Source organism: Lissotriton helveticus, chromosome 3_1 (genome assembly GCF_964261635.1).
Source record: "Lissotriton helveticus chromosome 3_1, aLisHel1.1, whole genome shotgun sequence".
Lineage (NCBI taxonomy): Eukaryota > Metazoa > Chordata > Amphibia > Caudata > Salamandridae > Lissotriton > Lissotriton helveticus.
Window position 1 is genome coordinate 924147174 of NC_136061.1, and position 26266 is coordinate 924173439.

General features: G+C 46.0%; 1 protein-coding gene and 1 pseudogene across 1 annotated transcript in view; both read left to right on the plus strand.

Moving 5' to 3' along the window:
- On the plus strand, positions 1 to 25019 carry LOC144825305 (TSC22 domain family protein 2-like; annotated as a pseudogene).
- Positions 1 to 26266, plus strand: part of NCMAP (non-compact myelin associated protein) — a 990488-nt gene that overhangs the window by 865897 nt on the left and 98325 nt on the right. The window lies entirely within an intron of this gene.

Consider the following 26266-nt stretch of genomic DNA (forward strand, 5'->3'; position numbering starts at 1 on the left):
ATGCCGGATGACCTGGAAAAAATTGATATAAAGTGGCAGACTAAATTTAATAATAACCAGAACACCTTGCTCAAAGCCCTGCAGTGGTCCCACAAATACCTATTGTCAACAAAACTACATGCCCAATTCTACAAGACAGGATTCTTTCTCTATATAACACCCAGCAAAATTGCCAAGTGGGTAGCAGGTAATGGAACTCTCTGTCCTAGATGTCATGTATTCTCAGCTGATCAATTACATATGTTCGCTACCTTTCCGAAACTAAGTCCACTCTTAGAACAAATACAGCACTTCATTGGGGTGGTTTTGGGACAGGACATACATTTAACACCAACAATCCCTTTTATCTTTGTAGCCATGACCATCTTTAGAATCTGTATAGCGGCCAACTGGAAAAGTCGGGATCCCCCTTCATTCGCACAATGGCAAGCTAGGCTGCTAGCTACTTGTAAACTAGAGATAGCCATTTAAGGGAAAAAAGGCAAGCGAGCTAGGAAAACTGGGATGTTGGTCTGGGAACAACTGTCTAGCTGGATAGTGGGGACTCCAGAGGAAACTACCCGTGGGGATTAGTAGGAAGCGATGGATAAACATTGACACCACAACCTCAGCCTCAACCTCAGCCTCAATATGCCTTTACTATGTTTTGATAGTTCCTGATATGAGGTCGGTTAAACATAGACGGTCTTTTGCTTGTTAAAATGTATAATAGACGCTGGACTCTCTCTTCAATAATTTTTTCCTCCTTTACTTTCTCTCTCTACCTGCCTTGTCCTTTCTCTCCCTTTTCATATAGTAAGCTCCAATTTCCTTTTTTTATTATTCTGTGTCTTAGTTACGATTTGACTTAAAGGTGTGTGGGTGGGGGACACCGGAATTCTAAAAGTGACTGTAACTTTGTAAACTGTGGATTTTCTTTGTGACGAAAATTTTTAAAATAAATAAAAAGAAATCTTTGGATGCACTGAATCTTGAATATCTCCCTACTATGTAAATTATAATTAATGTTCATGCTTTTTATTATATGTTATATTATTTTATCTAATTTTAAATTTCCGGCTTGTATGAAAATGTATAAACATCCATGAAACAGCCCGAGGCCTACGTGCACATGGAGTGAAACACGGGTTGGCAGGTTGTTGTTGGTCAATTCTTGGCAAGTATTGTAATTAAACTTGGAGATCATTGAAGGACTAAAGGATTCATAAATTATTACATCAGACGTTGAAGCCTCATGGCTTCTGTATTCATTCTAAATCAATTGGAATCTAGCATTGGATGTGTATTACATTTATGACTAGACTATACCAAAATTTGCTGATCTTGATTGCATTGTGGATTCTACGGGTACAATCCACCTATAGGTTAGTCCATTGGAACATCCATTTTATCCCCGTGTTAAGTGGCATAGACCCTTTAGATTATTACGCCTACTTCTTTTTTGCAACTACCTTGTCCATGGTAATGTACAAAGTATGATCTGGGCAGACTGTCATGAGGACAGGAATCTGAGCAGACCATGGAGAGTGTCCACAGGGTGCCACGGAACACGTTCTATAAATACACACAGTTCAACTTCTTACACTGTACCTAGCTCACTCCATATAGGTTAAACATCATAATGCAATCGAACGCCATCTGCAGTCGCCACTGCGCCCTGATAGACGCAAACTTTATCCACATGGTGTGGAGGTGTCCTGTATTAGTGAGAGTCTGGAACTCGGTGGTGTGAAATATGGAGCACACATTGGACATATGTGACCCGCAAACTCTAGAGATTTGCATTCTGGGCATTTACACATAGCAGAGGAGCAATAAAGTGGGCAAAATATTCGGCAAAGGTCATTACCAATAGGGACATAGCGACATTGGCGGTCTCCGTAAGGACCATCCATAAAGATGGAAACATGAGGGGGAGAAATGGGCTACGGTTAAGCGGGCCACCATACCAGCTGGGGAACTGCGATGGATCCACAGGAAACCCATTACACATCTTTGGAGGGAAATCCTTATTGGCTTCTTGGAGGTAGATGGCTGAATAACCCTATGATGCTTTATCCCATGACTCCCATAGGGACACACTCCTAAACCCCCATCCCCTCAAAGACAGGCTCTTGCTCCATACTTCTTGGCTGATTACCAATCAAATAAAAGCATCTAGAAGTGGCTGACTCGTGTATCTGTCAAACTTAAAACAATGCTACTAGCGGATGGGCAATTGTTACTAACAACTATGTTGGTTTATGTGGCAAACAAAGTGTTAAGCTAATTATTTGGAGTGGAATAATCCTCAGCCATACGAGTATGCGTTGCTATTTAATATCTTGTCTATACACTGTACTCCCGTGCGTGAAACACTACTATACACTGCTTAATATTTAGTACTCCACTGTGAAATATTTTGTTATATAAGCAAAAAACTAATAAAAACACATTTAAAAAAATTAATATAACGTGACCGGAGGGATTTTCAAGAATTAGTTAAGCAGAATTATACTGTCAATAGTCATAAAATGACAAAATATTTCCCCAGCGTATTTCAGAAGCATAGTCGAATTCTTACCTTGGAATTAGTGCAATTTATTAGCCTTCTCCCTCCTTAAGTGCACTTGTCTGTTGCTCTGGTCATAAGCTTGATGAGGTCAAATAACTAGTGTTATTGACCAACTTCTCTATGACACTTAGTACATCAAGGTCTGAGATTCTCACTATTACTCCTGAGACAGGTTTATCAGTGTTATACAACTCTTTGGAAAATATTGCATGATGACTGCGTGTGAGCATTGTGAGAAAGTGCAATCTTTCTTGCATGGTATGCCCCCACTTTTTGTTGAATTGCTGATGTGCTTTGACTGATTGTCCCCTGGGCTCCTGCCAGCCGGGTGCCCAGGGCCTGTGTTCCTTCCCTAAAACGGTGTTGAAACTAAAACCCAATTGGCATCTCTGGCCACCTGTCAGCCCCTGGCAAATGGTACCCTAGGCACCCAGGGCATGGTGACCAGAGAAGACCCCTAAGGGCTGCAGCACTTATTGTGCCACCCTTAGGGGCCCTGTACCCAGACACACACACACTGCCTTTGCAAGCTGAGTGTCTTGGTGCAGAACTAAACAAAGAGTCGACATGACACACATCCCTGCGTGCCATGCCCACAAATACACTGCCCTGGCATACCTCAGTCACCCCTCTAACTGGGTGCCCTATGCCAGTGGTGCGGGCACAGGTGCAGGAGCCCTGTGCCCCTACAGTACCCAGGGCCATTCCTGGGCACGGTAAGTGCAGTGCTGCCATTAAGAGTATATGGTGCTGAGGTTGTCAATACGAACTCCAGAGCACCATGATGGCTTCACTGAAGACTGAGGATCAAATTTCTCAGCACATTAAACCCACACTGATGCCAGTGTGGGATTTAATGCCAAATGCACGACAGTGGGCAACTTAGAGTTTCCCCCTGAACCTAACCTACAATCCACGTAGTGTCTGAGAGGCTGCCACACAGACATGTTGCTGGACCCCTGGGTAGAGAGCACCCGCTCTTCTGGGCCTGCAACAATGCACTTCCTGTTCCGAGGTGCTAGGTCTCCTCCCCCAGGATGGGCAGAGGAAGCTTCAAAGGCATGCTGCCTTTGTGAGCTTCCCAGGGCACTTGCTGTACTCAGCAACTGGCCCCCACTCTGGCGGGAAGACTTGCAGAAAATCCTGTGTGAGGAAAGAGGGTGTGCCAGCCTGTGCCAACTGCACCCCTCAGGTGGGAGAGGCGGGGTGAAGCACAACTCCGGGCTCCGGCCATCTTAAGGATGGCGAGCCCTGCCCAATCAGAGATAGGCTCCTGCCCCCTCCCACAGGAGAGGAGCAGGATAGGGGGTGTACTCACCCCAGGACAGGGACCCATTGGTCCATGCCCTTACCCTACCGGTAACTCCCCTAAATTTAGTATTTAGGGGCACTCTGAACCTCCTTCCTCAGATCCTGATTTGAAAACAAGAAAGAAGATCAAGAAGAATACCTGCCGGGCAGCTGCTAACAAGAGGATGACACAAACTGACTTGGCCCCAGCCCTACAGGCCTATTGATCCTTGAACCCGCTCCTGCTAAATCCCAGCTTCTCCTGCGAACAGCAACCTTGAAAACCCCGGAGGACCTGCCTGCCTCGAACATCTTATAGAGAGGAACTCCCATGAGCAGTGGCTCTGTCAAACAGCAATTACCATGGTGCCAGCCAGGAACCGCGAATCCAGCACACTCTGCCTCCGCCGAGCCCAGCCTGTGCCTGAGTGGACAAAGACCCTGAGGATGTCCCCCCAGCGAAATAAATAAAAAAAAATCTTTGGATGGACTGAATCTTGAATATCTCCCTACTATGTAAATTATAATTAATCTTCATGCTTTTTGTTATATGTCATATTATTTTATCTAATTTTAAATTTCCGGCTTGTATGAAAATGTATAAACATCCATGAAACAGCCCCAAGCCTACGTGCACATGGAGTGAAACACGGGTTGGCTGGTTGTTATTGGTCAATTCTTGGCAAGTATTGTAATTAAACTTGGAGATCATTGAAGGACTAAAGGATTCATAAATTATTACATCAGAATTTGAAGCCTCATGGCTTCTGTATTCATTCTAATTCAATTGGAATCTAGCATTGGATGTATATTACATTTATGACTAGACTATACCAAAATTTTATGATCTTGATTGCATTGTGGATTCTACGGGTACAATCCACCTATAGGTTAGTCCATTGGAACATCCATTTTATCCCCGTGTTAAGTGGCATAGACCCTTTAGATCATTACGCCTACTTCTTTTTTGCAACTACCTTGTCCATGGTAATGTACAAAGTATCAGCACTACAGACCGAAAGGAAACTGATCTGGGCAGACTGTCATAAGGACAAGAATCTGAGCAGACCATGGAGAGTGTCCACAGGGTGCCACGGAACACGTTCTATAAATACACATAGTTCAACTTCTTACACTGTACCTAGCTCACTCCATATAGGTTAAACATCATAATGCAATCGAAGCCATGTGTAGTCGCCACTGCGCCCTGATAGACGCAAACATTATCCACATGGTGTGGAGGTGTCCTGTATTAGTGAGAGTCTGGAACTCGGTGGTGTGAAATATGGAGCACACATTGGACATATGTGACCCGCAAACTCTAGAGATTTGCATTCTGGGCATTTACACATGGCAGAGGAGCAATAAAGTGGGCAAAATATTCGGCAAAGGTCATTACCAATAGGGACATAGCGACATTGGCGGTCTCCGTAAGGACCACCCCATAAAGATGGAAACATGAGGGGGAGAAATGGGCTACGGTTAAGCGGGCCACCATACCAGCTGGGGAACTGCGATGGGTCCACAGGAAATCCATTACACATCTTTGGAGGGAAATCCTTATTGCCTTCTTGGAGGTAGATGGCTGAATAACCCTATGATGCTTTATTCCATGACTCCCATAGGGACACACTCCTAAACCCCCATCCCCTCTAAGACAGGCTCTCGCTCCATACTTCTTGGCTGATTACCAATCAAATAAAAGCATCTAGAAGTGGCTGACTCGTGTATCTGTCAAACTTAAAACAATGCTACTAGCGGATGGGCAATTGATACTAACAACTTTGTTGGATTATGTGGCAAACAAACTGTTCTGGTGTAGTTCTAATTATTTGGAGTGGAATAATCCTCAGCCATACGAGTATGCGTTGCTATTTAATATCTAGTCTATACACTGTACTCCAGTGCGTGAAACACTACTATACACTGCTTAATATTTAGTACTCCACTGTGAAATATTTTGTTATATAAGCAAAAAACTAATAAAAACACATTTAAAAAAATGAATATAACGTGACCGGAGGGATTTTCAAGAATTAGTTAAGCAGAATTATACTGTCACTAGTCATAAAATGACAAAATATTTCCCCAGCGTATTTCAGAAGCATAGTCGAATTCTTACCTTGGAATTAGTGCAATTTATTAGCCTTCTCCCTCCTTAAGTGCACTTGTCTGTTGCTCTGGTCATAAGCTTGATGAGGTCAAATAACTAGTGTTATTGACCAACTTCTCTATGACACTTAGTACATCAAGGTCCGAGATTCTCACTATTACTCCTGAGACAGGTTTATCAGTGTTATACAACTCTTTGGAAAATATTGCATGATGACTGCGTGTGAGCATTGTGAGAAAGTGCAATCTTTCTTGCATGGTATGCCCCCACTTTTTGTTGAATTGCTGATGTGCTTTGACTGAGTGTCCCCTGGACTCCTGCCAGCCGGGTGCCCAGGGCCTGTGTTCCTTCCCTAAAACGGTGTTGAAACTAAAACCCAATTGGCATCTCTGGCCACCTGTCAGCCCCTGGTAAATGGTAGCCAAGGTACCCAGGGCATGGTGACCAGAGAAGACCCCTAAGGGCTGCAGCACTTATTGTGCCACCCTTAGGGGCCCTGTACCCAGACACACACACACTGCCTTTGCAAGCTGAGTGTCTTGGTGCAGAACTAAACAAAGAGTCGACATCACACACATCCCTGCGTGCCATGCCCACAAACACACTGCCCTGGCATCCATCAGTCACCCCTCTAACTGGGTGCCCTATGCCAGTGGTGCGGGCACAGGTGCAGGATCCCTGTGCCCCTACAGTACCCAGGCCCATTCCTGGGCACGGTAAGTGCAGTGCTGCCATTAAGAGTATATGGTGCTGAGGTTGTCAATACGAACTCCAGAGCACCATGATGGCTTCACTGAAGACTGAGGATCAAACTTCTCAGCACATTAAACCCACACTGATGCCAGTGTGGGATTTAATGCCAAATGCACGACAGAGGGTAACTTAGAGTTGCCCCCTGAACCTAACCTACAATCCACGTAGTGTCTGAGAGGCTGCCACACAGCAGACATGTTGCTGGACCCCTGGGTAGAGAGCACCCGCTCTTCTGGGCCTGCAACAATGCACTTCCTGTTCGGAGGTGCTAGGTCTCCTCCCCCAGGATGGGCAGAGGAAGCTTCAAAGGCATGCCGCCTTTGTGAGCTTCTCCAGGGCACTTGCTGTACTCAGCAACTGGCCCCCACTCTGGCGGAAAGACTTGCAGAAAATCCTGTGTGAGGAAAGAGGGTGTGCCAGCCTGTGCCAACTGCACCTCTGTGGTGTTGGGTTCAAATCAGGCCTACATACTCTGCTAAACTCTCGAACACCTTAGTATAGAAGTTGGCACGGACACTGGAAAATGCAAAAGACAAGTTTATTAAGACCCCATGGGGTGGTGGTACATTCCTACAGCACCCTTCGGCAATGTAAGAAGTAGCACACCGAACATCGGTGCGCGACCTCTTTTATACAGTTTAATAGCAATAAAAAGGTAGGCGGTCACAAGTTACACATTTTAGGTACATATAAGGTCATTTTTGGAACACAGCCAGCATGTGGGAGGAGTTCAGTAGCACTGGTCTGCTAGGGCTAACATTCCTAAAGAATGACCAGTTGATGCATAGTGCGCATGTGCGCTTGACCAGTACGAAAATAGCCTGTTGCCGAGCAGAATAGATGACCATGGGTATCGAGAAAGGACGAAAGGGCACACTGGCCACGAGGTAGCGTGTTCATAGAAAATGGAAGCCAGGAGGATTCAAAATGGCCCCCGTTCGTTTTGGTCAAGTTAACGAAAAAGGCCGTGTAGCTGTGCTAAACGCTAACTCAGGAGCTGCCAAAACACGACAGACGGCCCTTTTAGCGTTTAGCAAAAGCTACCTCATAATGAACGTAATCAGAATTCTCGTCATCAATGTTGATGGCCATTATTTTCAGCACTTCGTCGGTAGTCAACTTCTCTTGCTTAACAATAGCTTGTTTGGACGGAATACAGGCTGTGATACATACAGAACATAATGCTGGGCCACATTGAATACATAGACAAAGGGAAAACAATAGTCCAATGAAAATACATACAATAGTTAATAATTTCCAACTCCAAGTACTGAGTAGGGTCCAGAACCAACCAGAAAGGGTCCATGTTCCATTTTCTGGGTGGATCTCAGCAGCTATCTTATGTAGTTTCGTAATTGAGTCATACACGGAAGGTGAATTATCTGGCACATACACACAGCAACTACTTCCGATAATGCGGCATGCTCCACCCCGATCAGCTAATATCACGTCTAGAACCATCCGGTTCTGGAGCGTCACAATTCTGGTAATTTGCAATTCTTCAGTTATATTCCCTAATGCAGAGGCGGTTTCATTAGCGACGGCTTCCACCACACGTGTAAGCCGCCTTATCTTTCTGCTATTCAGTGCAGCTCCTACAAATGAAAATAAACCCAAATTGAAATCTACATATTGCTGTAAAGTGGTATCAGTTTGGTCTATTCCATCAAGATCTAATGTTCTTTTAACTCTGTTTAGTACGAAATCATGATACAGAACGTAATCATTGTGATACATAGGAGGAGCAATAAATACAGGTGGCAATACAAAAGCTATTTAACATGTTCCTAACCATCCCAATGGCAGACGATGGTATCCCTTATTTCCACAAATGAAATATGTATTACGTGAAGCTACAAAGGCAATTCCATTTGGCGTGTCAAAGGTAAGTGTAATATTACATTCGCTGCGGCCTACAGGGATTGTACCTTTATTTCTAATACACAGATCTGCTTTAGTGTCAATAACCGTTATTACATGTAAGCTCGTTACATTTATAAGTCTTTGATTCGTATAGACACGAGGTGCAGAAACATTGTCCGGACGATACTCTTCCCATTCAAGTTTAGTTCCTTCAGCTTGTGGGTAACCATCTTTGTCATTAAAGCATATCTTGTTCAATCGAAAGAGTAGTCCACCTTTCGTTGGCCATCGCAAAGTGAAAAGAAGAGTGTACCAAGCATTGCAAGAACCATTATGAGAAAACGGGAGAGGAATGAGTGGAGTTCCTCCCCTTTTCTGATGTCCGGGCAACATTCCACATACCCAACAATTTGATGTGTTGGTCATGTTGTGAGTATGATGCAAAATCTGAATAAAACTGTTATTCAAATAAGTCTGTCTATGTCTCTCTTCATGATAAGGCAAAGTAAAATGAAAATGTTCAGATGGGCTTGGAGTGGTGGGCAGTAGGTGTTCTCGTGCAGGAAACAATTGTTCTATAGTCCAAGCTACTACTGCGATCACCACTATGGTCAAGACAAACAAAACAGCACCAAGAATTCTCCCTTTTCGTGTCGAAGGAGATGCCATAGTTCGCAAAACAATAATCTTCAAGAGCAACACTAAACGAAAAGAAAAAAAACGATGGTTCTGGACTGAGGCTGCCGTTGGTTTGTTCTCCGAGATTCAAGACGGGTGTCGCTACACTGGACAGAACTGATCCCCCCCCCTTGATATTCCCGGCTTCCGTTTTACAAACCTCAGAGCGGTTACCAACCAGTTTCAAAAATGCAAAAAGAAATTATTTCCTTGGACGTAGATTGTACTTCACTCCATCAGAAACAGTGTGGTCCGGGAAGGCTCCCTCCAATTCATCAGACGTAACAGCTGGGCTCTTTTCTGCATCCAAAATCTTTCTGTAGTCGGATAGCACCACGGGGCTCACCAGATCCGGAGAAACACGACGACAATGGCTGGAATGAATCCACCTTTTCTTGTTGGTGACTCTTACGGCGGTCCGAGTCGCCAGCAGCACCTGCTCAGGGCCATGCCATCTCGATTCCAAACTGCTGGATCGCTCGAACACGCGGACCATCACGTGGTCCCCAGGATGAAGATCGTGAGCCTCGCCAGTGGAGTTATCAGGGAGCGCTTCTCGAACCTGTCGATGAATAGAAAGCAAATCATTTGTTAATCGTGCCAAATAATCGTTCATCATTATACAAGGCACATCATGTATCAAACGAGGTTTAGGAACTCCCCAAATATTCATCGGCCTTCCAAACACCACTTCATAGGGTGTGAGGCCAGATTGAGAATGTGGCACTGATCGAATAGACAGCAATGCCAAAGGCAAAGCATCCGGCCATTTCAAAGATGTGGATGCCACAATCTTTGCTAGCTTCAGCTTCAGAGTTGCATTGTATCTTTCTACCAAACCTGCTGATTGCGGATGAAAGACAGCGTGGAATCGTTGCTTGATTCCCAATCCTTTCAGGACGCACTCCACTACTTTCCTAATAAAATGAGGACCGTTATCATTCCACATAAACTTACAAACACCATAGCGCGGGAAATACTCTTTGAGTAACACCTTAGCTGTTGTCAATGCTGTATTATCTTTCGTGGGGTAAGCCTCAATCCATTTACTGAAGGCACACACCACCACTAAGACATACTTGAGGTTATTACAGCGCTCCAGCTGGATGTAATCCATTTGCAGTACTTCGAATGGTGCAGTAGGTGGAACAAACCCTCCTTTAGGAGTATGTGTCCCTTGTCCAGGATTGTGCTGTAAACATATCAGGCAGGTCTGAACCACTCTCTTAGCCGTACTCGAAATTTCCGGATTTTCCCAAACCCGTGTAAGCAATTTAGTAATTGCAAGAGCTCCAATGTGTGCCAGCCCATGTGTCATTTGCACCATTGTTTGTAAATAGGCCATAGGTAATTTCCATTTTTCCATATCTTTACTCCGCCAGCAACCCTCATCATCCAGCACTCCTTCAGTGGCCCATTTCATAAGTTCTGCTTCAGATGCTGACCTCTGTATATCTAATATTTCTTCTCTAGCATCATGCCACCGCTCAGCTTGTGATTTCACCACATACATGGGGGAATTATTTTGTAGCATAGCGGTCTCTCTCGCAATGCGATCTGCGAAAGCATTGCCTTGTCCTATTCTGTCCGTCACCTTTTTGTGTGCACTGCATTTGACTATTGCTACTTTCTTTGGACATAATAGTGCATTTAGGAGATCGCGTACCAATTCTCCATGCATGATGTGTACTCCGTGTGAAGTCAAGAATCCTCGTTCCTTCCAGAGTAGGCCAAAATCATGCACTACTCCAAAAGCGTAACGACTATCCGTGTAAATGTTCACACATAGCCCAGCGCTTAACTCACATGCTTTCGTTAAGGCTATCAATTCAGCCGCTTGGGCCGATTTCTGGGGTATTCGTGCAGCTTCTACCACTGTCTTAAGTGTCGTGATCGCATAAGCTGCGGAAGTCGTACCATCTGGTAACTTCACACACGATCCATCAACCCACAGTTCCCCATCTACATCTGGAAATGGTGTATCCTGTAAGTCGATACGACCCTTTGTCTGTTCCTCAGTCAGAAAAACACAGTCATGTTGTTCTTCCTTCTGGGTCTCAGCAACAGGATCCGGCAGTAAAGTAGCAGGGTTCAGTGTCGCACATCGCTTTAGTGTGATGTGCGGCGCCAACAACGTTAGCTCATATCCTGTCAGGCGGGCGCTAGTTAGATGCTGTGTTTTCGTTTGATTCAACAACGCATCTACCGCATGGGGAACTAACACCAACAATTTGTGTGACAGAACTATTCCCTCACTTTGTCGTATCGCTACTGCTGTTGCTGCAACTGCTCGAAAACATCCAGGCAATCCTCGAGCCACAGGGTCGAGTACCGCCGAGAAGTATGCACAAGGTCTCTGTTTGTCCCCGTGTGCTTGCACTAAGACTGACAATGCACACCCATCCTTCTCGTGTACGTACAATGTAAAGATCTTCGTGTAATCAGGTGTACCTAACACTGGTGCAGAACAAAGAGCTTGTCTCAATTGTTCAAAAGCGTTCTGACATTCATCCGTCCATTCAATGGGAATCGGTGTATCTTTAGCCAATAATGCCAACAAGGGCTTAACAATGTGTGAAAAACCCAATATCCATTGCCTACAAAAAGACGTCAGACCTATGAAGGCACGAACATCTTTCTGAGTGCGGGGAACTGGTGTGTCTAAAACTGCTTGGATTCGATCTGGTGTTAATGCACGGCCCTCCTTAGACAAAAGATGACCGAGGTAGGTCACCTTGGGTCTACAATACTGCAACTTTTTCTTCGAAACCTTATGATTATTTTTGGCTAAGAAGGAAAGCAAGGAAAAGGTACTTTTCTCACATTGTTCTTGTGTGTCTGCTGCAAGTAAGATGTCATCCACATACTGAATAAGAGCCACCCCATCTTGTAATTCAAAGGAATCAAGCTGCCTTTTCAAAGCCTGACTATAAATGCTGGGACTTTCAGTATAGCCTTGAGGAACCCGACAAAATCTGTACGATTTTTTATTTAATGTAAAACCGAATAGATATCGACTGCCAGGATGTACAGGAATCGAGAAGAAGGCATTCTTCAAATCGATGACTGTAAAAATAGTAGCCGTTGGTGGAATCAACGTAAGCAACGTGGTGATGTCAGACACCACCGGGTACTGAGGCACTACTATCTTGTTGATCTCCCTCAAATCAATAATAAAACGGTAAACCTTAGCATCTGTATCTCTTTTAAGTATCGGTAGAATTGGGCTGTTGCAAACATTGTAGGGGACTTCCTCAACTACTCCTGCCAAAACCAAATCGTTCACAATATGTATCAAAGCAATTTCACCTTCTCTCGAAATTTTATATTGTGGGACACGTGGCAGAGATACTCCTTTCTTTACCGTAATATGTACCGGGGGAATACTCATCTGTCCTACATCAGTATCAGAAGTGGCCCACAATGATTTTGGTAGAGAGGCTAATACTTCAGATTCATGGAGAAGACACACTCGCTCTATTTCTGGATAATTTTCGTTCAACACAACCCGCACTCCTGGGGCACAGCGAATAGTAGCTCGAAAATGTTTTAACATATCGAGTCCCATAATATTATCTGGTGTATTTGGAGACAGCAAAAAGGGACAAGGGGCAGCAAATTTATCAACATGAAATGCAACAGGTTGAGACAATGGGCTAGAAGTAGGTGTTCCATCGAACCCTATAGCTGTAATTACCTCGCCAGACAGGGGAGCCCTTGGAACCAAGTGTTTGGACAAAGCGCTACGAGTAGCTCCTGTATCGACCAGAAATTGATCAGTGGAACCCAAAACATGTGCTATTATGTATGGACCCCTTTGATCAACCGGTACCTCAACCGATTCCACACCCCATCCTACGCAACCCTATGCATAGCACTCATCACGTTGTTCAACAGAGCCACCCTCATTTATCTGATATTGATTGCGATTATCGAATGTATTATAATCTGTCTGACCACGACCCCTTGCTCCATATCCTCCCCGATCATTCGTCCCATAACCTCCTCGATCATTTGTCCCATAACCTCTCGGTCCTCCATAATTATTCCTAGACCTACCACTTCCTCGTCCCCTCCAAGTACTTTGTTCTCGAAACAATGGACAATCTGCAATCCAATGCCCAAACTGTTTACAGTATGCACACTGATTCACAGATATGTCGGAACGAGGAGGAGGAGCGTTATTATACGATCCTCGTCCCCCTCGATTGTTTCCCCTCGTAGCCTGCACCTGAGCCAACATTACCTTCGTCTTTAAATCCTTTGCTTTCTTATCGCTACTTTCCTTTGCCTCTAATTCTTGTCGTTCATAATATTGAGCCATAGTCAATAAAGAAGCAGGGGTTGCCGTGGTCCACAAACTTTCACTCGTTTTTAATCGTTTTGCAATCTCCGGTAGGAGATTAGCCACATACTTGTCAACGAATAAATGCCTGCCTGTATCTTCTGTTAATGATTGTCCACTGTAATCATGGAACGCTTCCTCAAAGCGAGAGAAGAAATCTGAAACCGATTCATCCGTTTTCTGTTTACAAGAGGCTAATATGGTCCAATCAATCTTTTTAGCGGGAACGAGCGTTTTTACTTTATTCAGTATGCACCCTGGAAGGTCCAATATTAATTGACAAGGCTTACATGCTGGTTCCCTGTCTAAGTCAGCTTGAACTATATCTTTCCAACCTCCCCCAAGAGTCGTGGGATCATCAAACTTACGAATCGCTCTCCACATATCAGGGGGCAATATTAGCCCAAAAAACAGATCAATATCAACTAACGTCATAATACACGATGAAATTGCACTTTCAACACTTTCATAGAAAGCCGCTGGATTTTTACGGGGATCAGGCAAAGCATTCTTAAGCGCCATAACGTCTGCTCTATTCCAAGGCGTATAAACCCAGTTATATATAAAATACCCCTTGGCGTCTTTAGATGTTTTATCATCGTCTGTGCCATCCCCTTTATGAGGGACATATAAAGGCGCAGCTTCACGTATAGGTCTAACATTAATCGCAGCGATCTTATCTGTTCCAAAGATAGAACATTCTTTGGATATCTCCGTCGATCCGGACGCAGGCGGACCCTTTGACTTTTCCAACTCCCGTAGTCGTGTCGCCTCATTCCGTAGCTGAACCAAACGTTTGAAAAATTCATCCGCATCTGAAAGAACAAAGAGACCTTTACGAAAGTTATCGCGACCCTTGGATATATCCTTCGGTTCTAATTCCGTAGAACACCTCCTAAATCGTTCAACAACCTCATCACCAAAGTGATCTAAAAAATACAACCTCTCCCTATCGGACCATCCTTCCATTTGCTTACTAATGTCAGAGACAGTTACAGAATTAACATTTAACTTTCGTGCAAGCGAACGCAATTCCGCAGTTCGATCCGACGATAACCTTGTACGCTGTGCATTCTGATCGTCCTCATCCGAGTCCTTGTTCGGAGCCGTAGGTGCTACGTACGGAGGTGGACAGCGATCTAGTAATGAAAAATCATCTGTTTCATTAGTAAGGACCGGATAAAGAGGACGCCGGATGGGAAACTGACCATTAACCTGCAAATTGTGTTCTCGAGTCTCCCTCTCTTTCTGTTCCTGTAACTCCTTCTCCTGTAGCTGTAAAGCTTTGTCACGTGCAGCCTTTCGCTGCACCTTCTCCGCCAAGGCTTCCTCACGCTTCACCCGTTCACGCACCTCTTTCTCCCACATACGCACACAATCAAACATATCTTGTCTAGACCTTCGCTGAAACAAACACTGCTCCACATACTGAACCTTTCGTAAATCAAATGACCCATGTAGTGGCCACTGTAACTCACGATCGGCTTTACTGTATTTGTGCCATAATGTGCTATACATTATTGGCGGAATGCCAAATTTTACATACATCTCACGATTTGGAGTCCCCTCTGGGGGAGCCGGCTGTGATTTATTTAATCGATAACTGGTACCATCTTCAAAGCAACACATCCCTCGGAGCGTGCTGAAAACAGGCATGTTCAAAAGTACCACGAAAACGCGATACTATACAAAATGGCACTTAATGTGCTTCATACACGGTGTGCCGTTCAAATCAAATAAATCAGAGAAATATCCCTACATGCCTGCCTATGTGAGGTGCACTCCACATATTCAAATTCAAATTCAAAGATTCAAACGTTAGCTAACTTCAAACAAATTCAAATTCAAATTCAAAAAGCCATAGTAAGTGTCAGTAGACTACCTCACCAGTCAAAAGTTTACCGAATATCTTCAAAACGTCCAAGGTCCAACTGCCAAGTTCTGCAATCGAATCAGCCAAAACGGCACATCACGGCAATCCAAGATCAGAATCTCAGTCGAAGACCGGCGCCACCTGGAAGGTCAGTTCGGAAGGAAGGAAAGAAACACCGTGGATGCCAAGACTCGGGTCACTCAGTGGCAGCGATCGCTTCCATGGCGAGTTTCCAAACCTTCGTCGCGACCTCTCCTTCGGGCATCCGAGTCGCCGATGAGTCCCTTCGTGGTCGCCAATTGTGGTGTTGGGTTCAAATCAGGCCTACATACTCTGCTAAACTCTCGAACACCTTAGTATAGAAGTTGGCACGGACACTGGAAAATGCAAAAGACAAGTTTATTAAGACCCCATGGGGTGGTGGTACATTCCTACAGCACCCTTCGGCAATGTAAGAAGTAGCACACCGAACATCGGTGCGCGACCTCTTATATACAGTTTAATAGCAATAAAAAGGTAGGCGGTCACAAGTTACACATTTTAGGTACATATAAGGTCATTTTTGGAACACAGCCAGCATGTGGGAGGAGTTCAGTAGCACTGGTCTGCTAGGGCTAACATTCCTAAAGAATGACCAGTTGATGCATAGTGCGCATGTGCGCTTGACCAGTACGAAAATAGCCTGTTGCCGAGCAGAATAGATGACCATGGGTATCGAGAAAGGACGAAAGGGCACACTGGCCACGAGGTAGCGTGTTCATAGAAAATGGAAGCCAGGAGGATTCAAAATGGCCCCCGTTCGTTTTGGTCAAGTTAACGAAAAAGGCCGTGTAGCTGTGCTAAACGCTAACTCAGGAGCTGCCAAAACACGACACCTCTCAGGTGGGAGAGGCGGGGTGAAGCACAACTCCGGGCTCCGGCCATCTTGAGGATGGCAAGCCCTGCCCAATCAGAGATAGACTCCTGCCCCCTCCCACAGGAGAGGAGCAGGATAGGGGGTGTACTCACCCCAGGACAGGGACCCATTGGTCACTGCCCTTACCCTACCTGTAACGCCCCTAAATTTAGTATTTAGGGGCACTCTGAACCTCCTTCCTCAGATCCTGATTTGAAAACAAGAAAGAAGATCAAGAAGAATACCTGCCGGGCAGCTGCTAACAAGAGGATGACACAAACTGACTTGGCCCCAGCCCTACAGGCCTATTGATCCTTGAACCCGCTCCTGCTAAATCCCAGCTTCTCCTGCGAACAGCAACCTTGAAAACCCCGGAGGACCTGCCTGCCTCGAACATCTTATAGAGAGGAACTCCCATGAGCAGTGGCTCTGCTCAAACAGCAATTCCCATGGTGCCAGCCAGGAACCGCGAATCCAGCACACTCTGCCTCCGCCAAGCCCAGCCTGTGCCTGAGTGGACAAGAGCCCTGAGGATGTCCCCCCGGCGATTGTGACATGAAATCCAGTGCCCAAGGACCCACCTTGATGATCCAGACGATGCCTGCAGCCTCACAACCAGGGACCCCTCCAACGCGACCAGCAGAGGGTAAGATTTCCCGACGTCAAAAGACACCCCTGCAACCTACGCCCCACGGCCCCCTGTGCCTAAGTCCGGAGTGCCTACCTATCCTCCAAGATCCCAACTTACCCCTCGAAGTGTTGGTCGCGCCTGAAGAATCTCCGTCCCCGAGCCTGCAGCCTTTGTTCATCTTCCAAGAGTCCCATTGAATAACATTGAGCACCGATGGCTCAAAAGCACCCTGCACCCAGCCATCCGAGTGTCTCTGGCAGTGCAACCTTTGTCCTAATCTACTTCCCCATTTGCCCTTAGCCAGTGACCAGGAGCCCAGCTCCCTCAGCCGGGTGGCCTGCTTGCCAGCAGCCACCAATCGCAGGCCCCCTGCCTCTCATTGGATAACATTGGGCCTAACTACCTCTGCACCCGGCTGCCCCTGTGCCGCTGAGGGTGTACCAACTGTACTTACCTGACCTTGGGAGACCCTTGAGTCTATGGACAGAACCTTAACTCTGCCAGTTGAGTACTTACCCAAAAGCTGATAACTCACTTTTCTTCCATATGGTAACATTGACTGGTTTCACTTGAAAATTCTTTGAAGTGTGGAGTTTTGAAACTTTAGAATGTTCATCTAAAATCAGCTGAACAACGAATTCCGATTTACTCACCTGTTATCAGGATAGAACACAGTGCTGCATCTTTTAGCCCAGCACTGACCCTGAAAAGTAATTTTTACCGTACTTACCAGTAACTTGAATTTCCTTCCATAGGAATCCATTGTCTGCTTTTCACCAGAAATGTTTCTAAGTGTTGATTTTCACAAACTACAAATATTCCTTAAAAATCGCTTGTATGACTTAAACGCATTCTTTCACCTGTTTACAGGAGATGCACATGTGCTGAATCCAGGTTTCAACACTGAGTAAGAAAAAGTAACGATAACACTACTTACCTGCTAAATGAATTTCCTCCCGTAGGATAACATTGAAGTGTCAACTTTTAAAATACAATAATATTCCTTAAAAATCACTACTGTAACCAAAACGCTTTTACTTAACTGTGTACAGGAAATGTCCCAGGACTGAATCTAGGATCCAGTCCTGTGGTTAGGAAAGTAATCTACAAAGTAACTAATTGCATTTAACTAGAAATTCCCATTGAGCTCAATGTTGCATTGTGTTTGAAATTGTGTTGCCTATTGCAACAAACTGTAACTATTATATTGAAAGAGTCTATTGCCTATTTGAAAAGTTTTTAACTAAAGTAACTCATTCTGAGAAAGTATATTTTGATACCTTGTTGGTTCTAAAATAAAACAACTATATCTTTTGATATAAAATAATTGGCCTAGAGTTCAGTTCTTGAGTGTGTGAGACCATTTGTCGACTGTGTGTACAACAAATGCTTTACACTGTCCTCTATTACTGCCTTACTGCTCGACCAAGCTACCACTTTAGAGAGTAAGGTTATATCTAACTTAAGCCTCTGTCAAACCTCTGGGGACTGTGGTCTCTGTACACACTGTACCTTACTTTGGGCCAGTATATACAGAGCCACTTTCTTACAAACATCGAATCCACAAATTGTTAGCTGTAAAATGCAAATGATTTCCAATTCCATCAGTTCATTTTTACAGTGTCATTGGGGAATATCTAAAGGGTGATTTAGAACACATGCTCCAAATAGTGTCCATATTAGGAAGTTAATTCGTTTCTCATGGGCGCTTTATCAGTTGTGAACCCAGTGCAATTTGTCATTAATTTTCCAAGCTGATGGATATTAGGTCGTGGCACTATGATTTGTGGCCATCGCTGTCAGCAGCACAGTCATGAAGTAGCTTTATCAGTAGGACCTCTGAGTTTTGGGTACTGGGCTCTGGCCTATCTGTTCATATGATAGTCTTTTTTGGAATGAGTGATTGCACTAGTACAATATCTCCAGAAAACCGTACAGGTATAATTTGAGAATTATCTGCTAAGGCTTCCATAAATGAGTAGCAATAGGCGTTTTGTGAAACTGTGAATAGACCTTTCTTTTCCAATGAAACATCTGCAGATTGCCATATTTTGGAAGAGTATGGTAATACCAAGGCACAAGTGTTGGTAGACTTGCCTGTTTTACCCTTAGGCCTTCTAGAATTTGGAAATTCCATCATGGTGTACTTCCATAAGGCTTCTGTGGATTCTGCAACAGGGAAAGTAACGGCTCCTGATAGGGTCCCAGCAGAGCTCTTGAAGGCCAATCTTGAGTTCTGTGCCCCTTTGGTTACTAATGACTTTAGAGGAGCTATAGTCGAGGAGGGACCTATATAGTCATGCAGAGAAACGATAACAGTTCCTATATACAAGAGAGGAGATAGATGCTCCCTTCTAACTACAACCCCATCTCGTTACTAGATGCTTCAGTTAAAATATTTGGAAAGGTTATTTTAGCAAAATTGGGAGTGTGGGAAGAAGAAAAATCCTTTTTTGAAGAAACACAAAATGCGTTCTGTCCGGGACTGGGTACCACTGAGCAATCCCTTAATTTGATTCTGATCTTAGGGAAATATGTCACGGCCAGGAGAGGGACCATATAGGTTTCATTTATGGACCTCTCCTGTGCTTTTGACTTAGTAGACCGAGACATACTCTGTGATAGCGTGGAGCAGGCAGGGATTGACCAACCCCCCATTATTGTATATTTTAAAATCCCTTCACAGAGATACCCATATGAGGGTACGTTACTCTCAAAGTGGAGACCTTACCTCTCCCATTCAAGGCGTTCGGCAAGACTGTATATTGGCCCCCTTCCTTTTTAGGTCTTGCGCCCAGTGGTGCAGTGTGAACGCACACGCTCGTGCGTGCTTTTCCTTTAGGCCCAGGCTATTGGCCTTTGCGTGCGTCTTTTTATAAAAGACAGCACGCAATTGGCCAAAGGAGGGCGCATTGAACGCCATTGGCCTATTGGTGTCTGTTACAAGCACCGGCCGTCATGTGGTTTCAATTATCGTCCCCAGACACAGGCGCGATAATTGAAAGCACATGTTTCGCTATAGCGCACGTGCACCACTCGCGGGCTTCTTCTGTTTTGGAACCATTTCACAGGGAAGCAACTAATCTCGAAAGGTATACTTTTCAATCGCATTTTTCTTTATGCAATAATTACATACCAAGAAAATATAAACATAGAACGCACTCGGATCGAACGTGCCGTGGATTCATTAGCAGGGTGCTCGCGCACCCAGGAATACAAGCCCAAGTTTGTTGCAGACGGAGAGAACCTGTCACGATCAGCCCCGGCGAAGGCGGAGTGTAATTTATGACCAGTGAAGGCGACTTCTCCATCTCTGGTTATTATTGGAGCCCAACACCTTTAATAAAGTCAAGGTGGCAGACCAGGAAGGACTTCAGTTTAGTGCTCTTAGCGAACCTGACACCCCCCGCTGAAAGATGCCTCATGGCATCTGTGTGAGAGTGGAGCTGAATCCAGGCCGCCCCCTGCCCGCCCGGGGCCCTGTCTTCGGGGACACGGAGTTGTCTGAGGACACTCGCAAGCTACCTTTGATATTTTAATCCTGCTAAAACTGGAGGGCCCCGACTCCGAAAGCGCATGGAGAGAATTTAGGGCCAGGCCGTCCACCGCCCAGCAGCACTTTCTCGTTGGTCAGCAGACTCAGGTGGCCGGACACAACGGGACTAAAGTGAGCCAACACTAGCACTTTGTGTACTCTCAATCGACGATCACATCAGGACATGTACTCCCTTCTTACCCTCCTACTCAGATGGAGTACATGCACAACAGGACCGTTCAGCCCCGTGAGGGGCCTGCTCAGCAGGCTCCCTCTAATGTCCCCATCTCTGCGGCCTCCAGTCTTCCCATGGGCTGGGTGAATCACTCACCTGGATGTTTACAGGTCAGTGACTCCACTGCCAACGGACCCATGACCGGCCATGGTGTTCAGAGTCACCCTGCTATCATTCCGCAGGCGGGGGGTGTGGTGCAGCCCGGGGCGCCACCTGCAGGACTTGTACAACATGAACCTGTGACTCAGCAGCAGCTGGGTGGAGGTGTGTCAAGTGGCCAAAACACGGTGACTGGCACAGTTCATAACGTGCCCGGCGGCGCCTCTGCTACGAGTGTGCCTGTTGTGCCGAGTTGTACCACTCCGGTCACTATGCCAAATGCCTCAGTTACTGTAGTCCAGTCGCAGCAGAGTGGCCAAATGTGAGAAAGTGCCATCTTTCTTGCATTGGTATGCCCCCACTTTTTTCTGACTGCTGATGTGCTTTGACTGAGTGTGCCCTGGACTCCTGCCAACCATGTACCCAGGGACTGTGTTCCTTCCCTAAAACTGTGTTGAAACTAAAACCCAATTGGCATCTCTGGCCACCTGTCAGCCCCTAGTAAATGGTACCCTAGGTACCCAGGACATGGTGACCAAAGAAGACCCCTAAGGACAGTAGCACTTATTGTGCCACCCGTAGGGGCCCTGTACCCTGGTACCCACACACTACCTTTGCAGGCTGAGTGCCTAAGTTCAGAACTAAACAAAGAGGCGACATGACACACATCCCTATGTGCCATGCCCACAAACCCACTGCCCTGGCATACCTCAGTCACCTATCTAGCTGGGTGCCCTATGCCAGTATTGTGCGCACAGGTGCATGAGCCCTGTGCCCCTACAGTACCCGGGGCCATTCCTGGGCACTGTAAGTGCAGTGATGCCATTAAGAGTATATGGTGCTGGGAGGTCGACATTACGAGCTCCACAACACCATAAGGCTACACTGAAGACTGACAAGTGTAGTATCAAACTTCTCAGCACATTAAATCCACACTGATGGCAGTGTGGGATTTAATAAAAAATGCACCACAGAGGGCATCTTAGAGATGCCCCCTGAAACCTGACCACAATCCACGTCTTGACTGAGAGGCTGCCTAGGCTGCCACACAGCAGACATGTTGCTGGACCCCTGGGTGGAGAGCCCCCCGCTCTCCTGGGCCCGCAACAATGCACATCCTGGGGGAGGTGCTAGGTCTCCTCTCCCAAGATGGGCAAGGTGAAGCTTCAAAGGCCTGCCGCCTCTGTGAGCTTCTCCAGACCATTTGCTGTACCCAGCAACTGGCCCCCACCAGTCCTGACCCCCACTCTGGCAGGAAGACTGGCGGGAAAAACTACATCAGGAAGGGGGGGTGCCAGCCTGTGCCAATTCCACCCCTCAGGTGGGGGAGACGAGGTGAAGCACGACCCCTGGCTCCGGCCATCTTGAAGATGTGGAGTCCTGCCCAATCACAGCTAGGCTCCTGCCCCCCTCCCACAGGAGAGGAGCAGGCTAGCGGTTGTTACCACCCCAGGACAGGGACCTATTGTTCCCTGCCCTTGCCCTACCTGTAACGCCCCTAAATTCAGTATTTAGGGGCTCCCTGAACCTTCCTTCCTCAGATCCCGATAAGAAAAGAAGAAAGAAAATCAAGAAGAAGACCCGCCATGCAGCTGCTAACAGGACAACAACAACTGACTTGGCCCCTGCCGTACCGGCCTGTTGATCCTGAAACCTGCTCCTGCCTAAACCCCGGCGACTCCAGCCGACAGCAACCTTGGGACACCCAGAGGACCTGCCTGCCTTGACGCTCTTGAAGATTGGGACTCCCATCAGCAGAGGCTCTGCTGCAACAACCCCCCTGGTGCCAGTCAGGAAGCTCCTGACCAGCCCACTCTGCACCCGCTGAGCCCAGCCCGTGCCCAAGTGATCCAAGACCACGAGGACGTCTCCCCGGCAACTGGGAACCGAAGTCCAGTGCACAAAGACCCTCTTTGACTAACCAGATGACTCCTGCAGACTCAGAACCAGGGGCCCCTCCAACCACTACCAGCTGAGGGTAAGCTTCCCGACACCTAAAGACACCCCTGCACCTGGCACCCTACAGCCCCCTGTGTCTTCCTTTGGGGTACCTACCTGTGCTCCAAAATCCCAACTTACCGCTCGAAGTGGTGGTCGCCCCTGAAGAGTCTGCGTCTCCGAGCCTGCAGCCTTTGTTAGTTTGTTACCTTTCCCATTGAATAACATTGAGCACCCGACGGCTCAAAAGCACCCTGCACCCAGCCGCCCGAGTGCCGCTGGCCATGCCACCTTTGCCCTATCCTACTTCCCCCCTTGCCCAGAGCAAGTCACCAGGAGCCAGCTCCCACAGCAGAGTGGCCTGCTAGCCAGCAGCCACCAACCGGAGGCTCCCCTGCCCCTCATTGGATAACATTGGGCTTAACTACCTCTGCACCCGGCCGCCCCTGTGCTGTTGAGGGTGAACCAACTGTACCTACCTGACCCTGGGGGACCCCAGAGTCTATGCCCAGAATCTTAACTTCACCAGCCGAGTACTCACCTGGAAACCGGTAACTCACTTACCTGCCATTGGATAACATTGACTGGTTTGACTCGAAAAATCTTCTGTCTACTTTTGAAAACTTAAAATATTCCTATAAAATCAACCGAATTCTGAAGTACTCACCTGTGATCAGGAGACAAGCCAGTACTGTACCTTGTAGCCCAGTACTGAATCGCAAAAGTAATCCTTATAGGGTTTACTAGTAACCTGTATTGTCTCCATAGGAATCCATTGTCTGCTTTTCTGTGAAATTTCTTTTGAGTGTCTACTTTTGAAAACTATAAATATTCTTTTAAAATCATACGAAATACTGAAACGTAATTACTTACCTGTTTTAAGTTGAGACCCCAGTGATGGACCTAGGAGCCCAGTACTGGTTTACAAAAGTAACGGGAATGGCCTTTACCTGCAACCTGAATTTTCTTCCATTGGATACCATTGCCAGATTTCTGTTTAAAAGTTTCCAAGTGTGAACTTTTAAATGTTTTTACTAAATTGTTTTCAGCTTAAACCCCAGGACTGAATCTAGGATCCAGTCCTGGAAATACCAAAGTAATCTACAAAGTAATCCACTATGTTTATATAGGAAAACCCATTGAGCTCAATGTAAATGTACAGGAATTTATATAGCGCAAATCACCAAGCGGTTTCTAAGCGCTTGCTTAGGGAACCCGTCCTGGTATTCCCCTGTGAGATAACCCCGGCAGGGTATCCGCAAGGTGAAAGCCAGGCATCCCGCCGCGAGGGGCCGTTGTGGAGATTAAGCAAGCTATTGCCCAGAGTCGCAGAGTGTGAACCCATGAATCGAGTAGGCACGGAGCGAGAATTGTCGAGTCCATAGACATTTTAGGACTCAAGACCCCGCCGAGCCGGGAATTGAACCCTGGTCCCGGGCTGACCTCTGCTTCCAGGTCTGCCTCCTCTAACCAGTGAGCCACACTTCTCAATGCTAAATTGTGTATAGAATTGTGTTGCCTATTGCAACCCCTGTACCTATTGTGTTTACAAAGTGTATTGCCTTTCTGCAAAGTACTCATCTGAGACCTCTCATATTGAGAACAGTATATTCTGATACCTGTTGGTTCTAGAAAATAAAACATCTATATATTTGACATAAAAACAATTGGCCTGGAGTTCAGTCTTTGAGTGTCTGAAACCTTTTGCTGACTGAGTGTGTACAACAAATGCTTTACACTGTCCTCTGGTACTGCCTTGCTGCTCGACTAAGCTACTACTTTCGAGAGTAAGGTCACACCTGGCTTTAACCTCTGTTATACCTCTGGGGTTTGTGGACTCTATACACACTGTACCTCACTCTGGTCCGGTGTATATAGAGCCACTTTCTCACACCAAATGACTGTAACTCGCAGTGCCAGCCTCGTCCACCCCCTTGGGCTTCCAGGGAACCATGTTTATTTAAACCTTCAACACTCAAATCTTGGTCCCTCTCAGAATGCATCTTTTGCACACACAGGCGACAGATGAAAGTCTGAGCCTCTACCTCAACCACCACATTCATTGATTGCAGAACATAAACCTTTCCCAAAGTCTCCCATGTTGGACTCACTTGCAAAGCATCTCCCAGTAAGACTCCAATGAACAACCTTGCACTTTCTGTATTTGTTATATTCATTCCAGTTTATGGTGAAGAAGACCGGTATGGGCACTTGTAGTCTCTATAGGGTAAACTGAGGGGTGGTTTGGGAAAATGGTAAGTTTAAAATTATGGAATTGTTTTGGTATTTTAAAATTAAATCTTTTTGCATGAACCTTTCGGAGAAGTCCGTTCACCTTACAGTTTCCATATAGTGCCAGTATCCTTTCTAATGGTTTAAGAGTTATTCTTCTCAAGATATAGGCGATACCTGCCTTCAAGCATTGCCCACAGTGGGCTGTTGCTGAAGGTTACACCACAAAGCCTAAACTTTAGAATAAATGACACTCCCTAAATCGATACATGCTTTGAACCAGTTTCTGCCTATTAAAGAGTGGGTTGGATCTACAAACCATAATTTGTTTGAAACCTTCGTTCTGTAGTAGGGGATCTCTGTTATAGTCATAATCTAGTGAATAGTCCCGCCCATGTGCGTGGACCCCGGAGCAATAATCTCTTAAATTGTCAAAACATGCAGAACTGCACAGACACTTAAGAGAGAATTTAAAGACAGATAATGCAGCCTATATAGAAATTCCACCAAAATCCACAAACAGCACAGCCTGTCCAGGTTTCTTCACAGAGAAAAACATTGCCTTTAACAGCAAAACCCTCTGGAATGATAGAGAGTAAACAGTGGACAGACAAGCCCCATAGGCTGCCATTATGTGGCTCAGAACAGGATACTGTGCCTTTAAGAGAACTTTCCAGAAGTCTCACAGTATCCCAGAATGCACTGCAGGTCCCTTTTACTTTCAGTTCTTTTTTCCGGCTCCTGCTAGCAGGACCCTGGAGCATTGAGCTCTCCCTTTCTAAGGGTTTATGTAGTGATTTTTCACTTTTTCAAGTGTTTGAGTGTATTTCATTTGAAGTACTTGTTGCTTTCTTCCTTGTGTGTGTTTCTGGGCAGCCTTTTATTGTCAAAATGCCTGCTTTATTTGACAATGCCCAGAGTGTTCGGGGAAGAAGGCCAGGTCTGACCCACACGAGGTGTGCATCATCTGCCTTCCCTCATCTCATGTCCCAGAGGAGTGTGACATTTGCCAGGGCTTCTCCAACAGGACCCTGAGAGATAGGATGAAGATCAGGCTCCAAGGCCTGGAAGACAGAAGACCGAAGGCACAAGGTGGGTCTGGGCAGACTTCCTCTGACGACGGCGTCAAGAGGGATGACTGCAGTCTGTTCCCTGTCTCCCCAGGGCTCTGGGTCAAAGCGGCGTCGACACTCGGCGTCGAGGGAACTGAATAGACCGCCGTTGAGGTCACG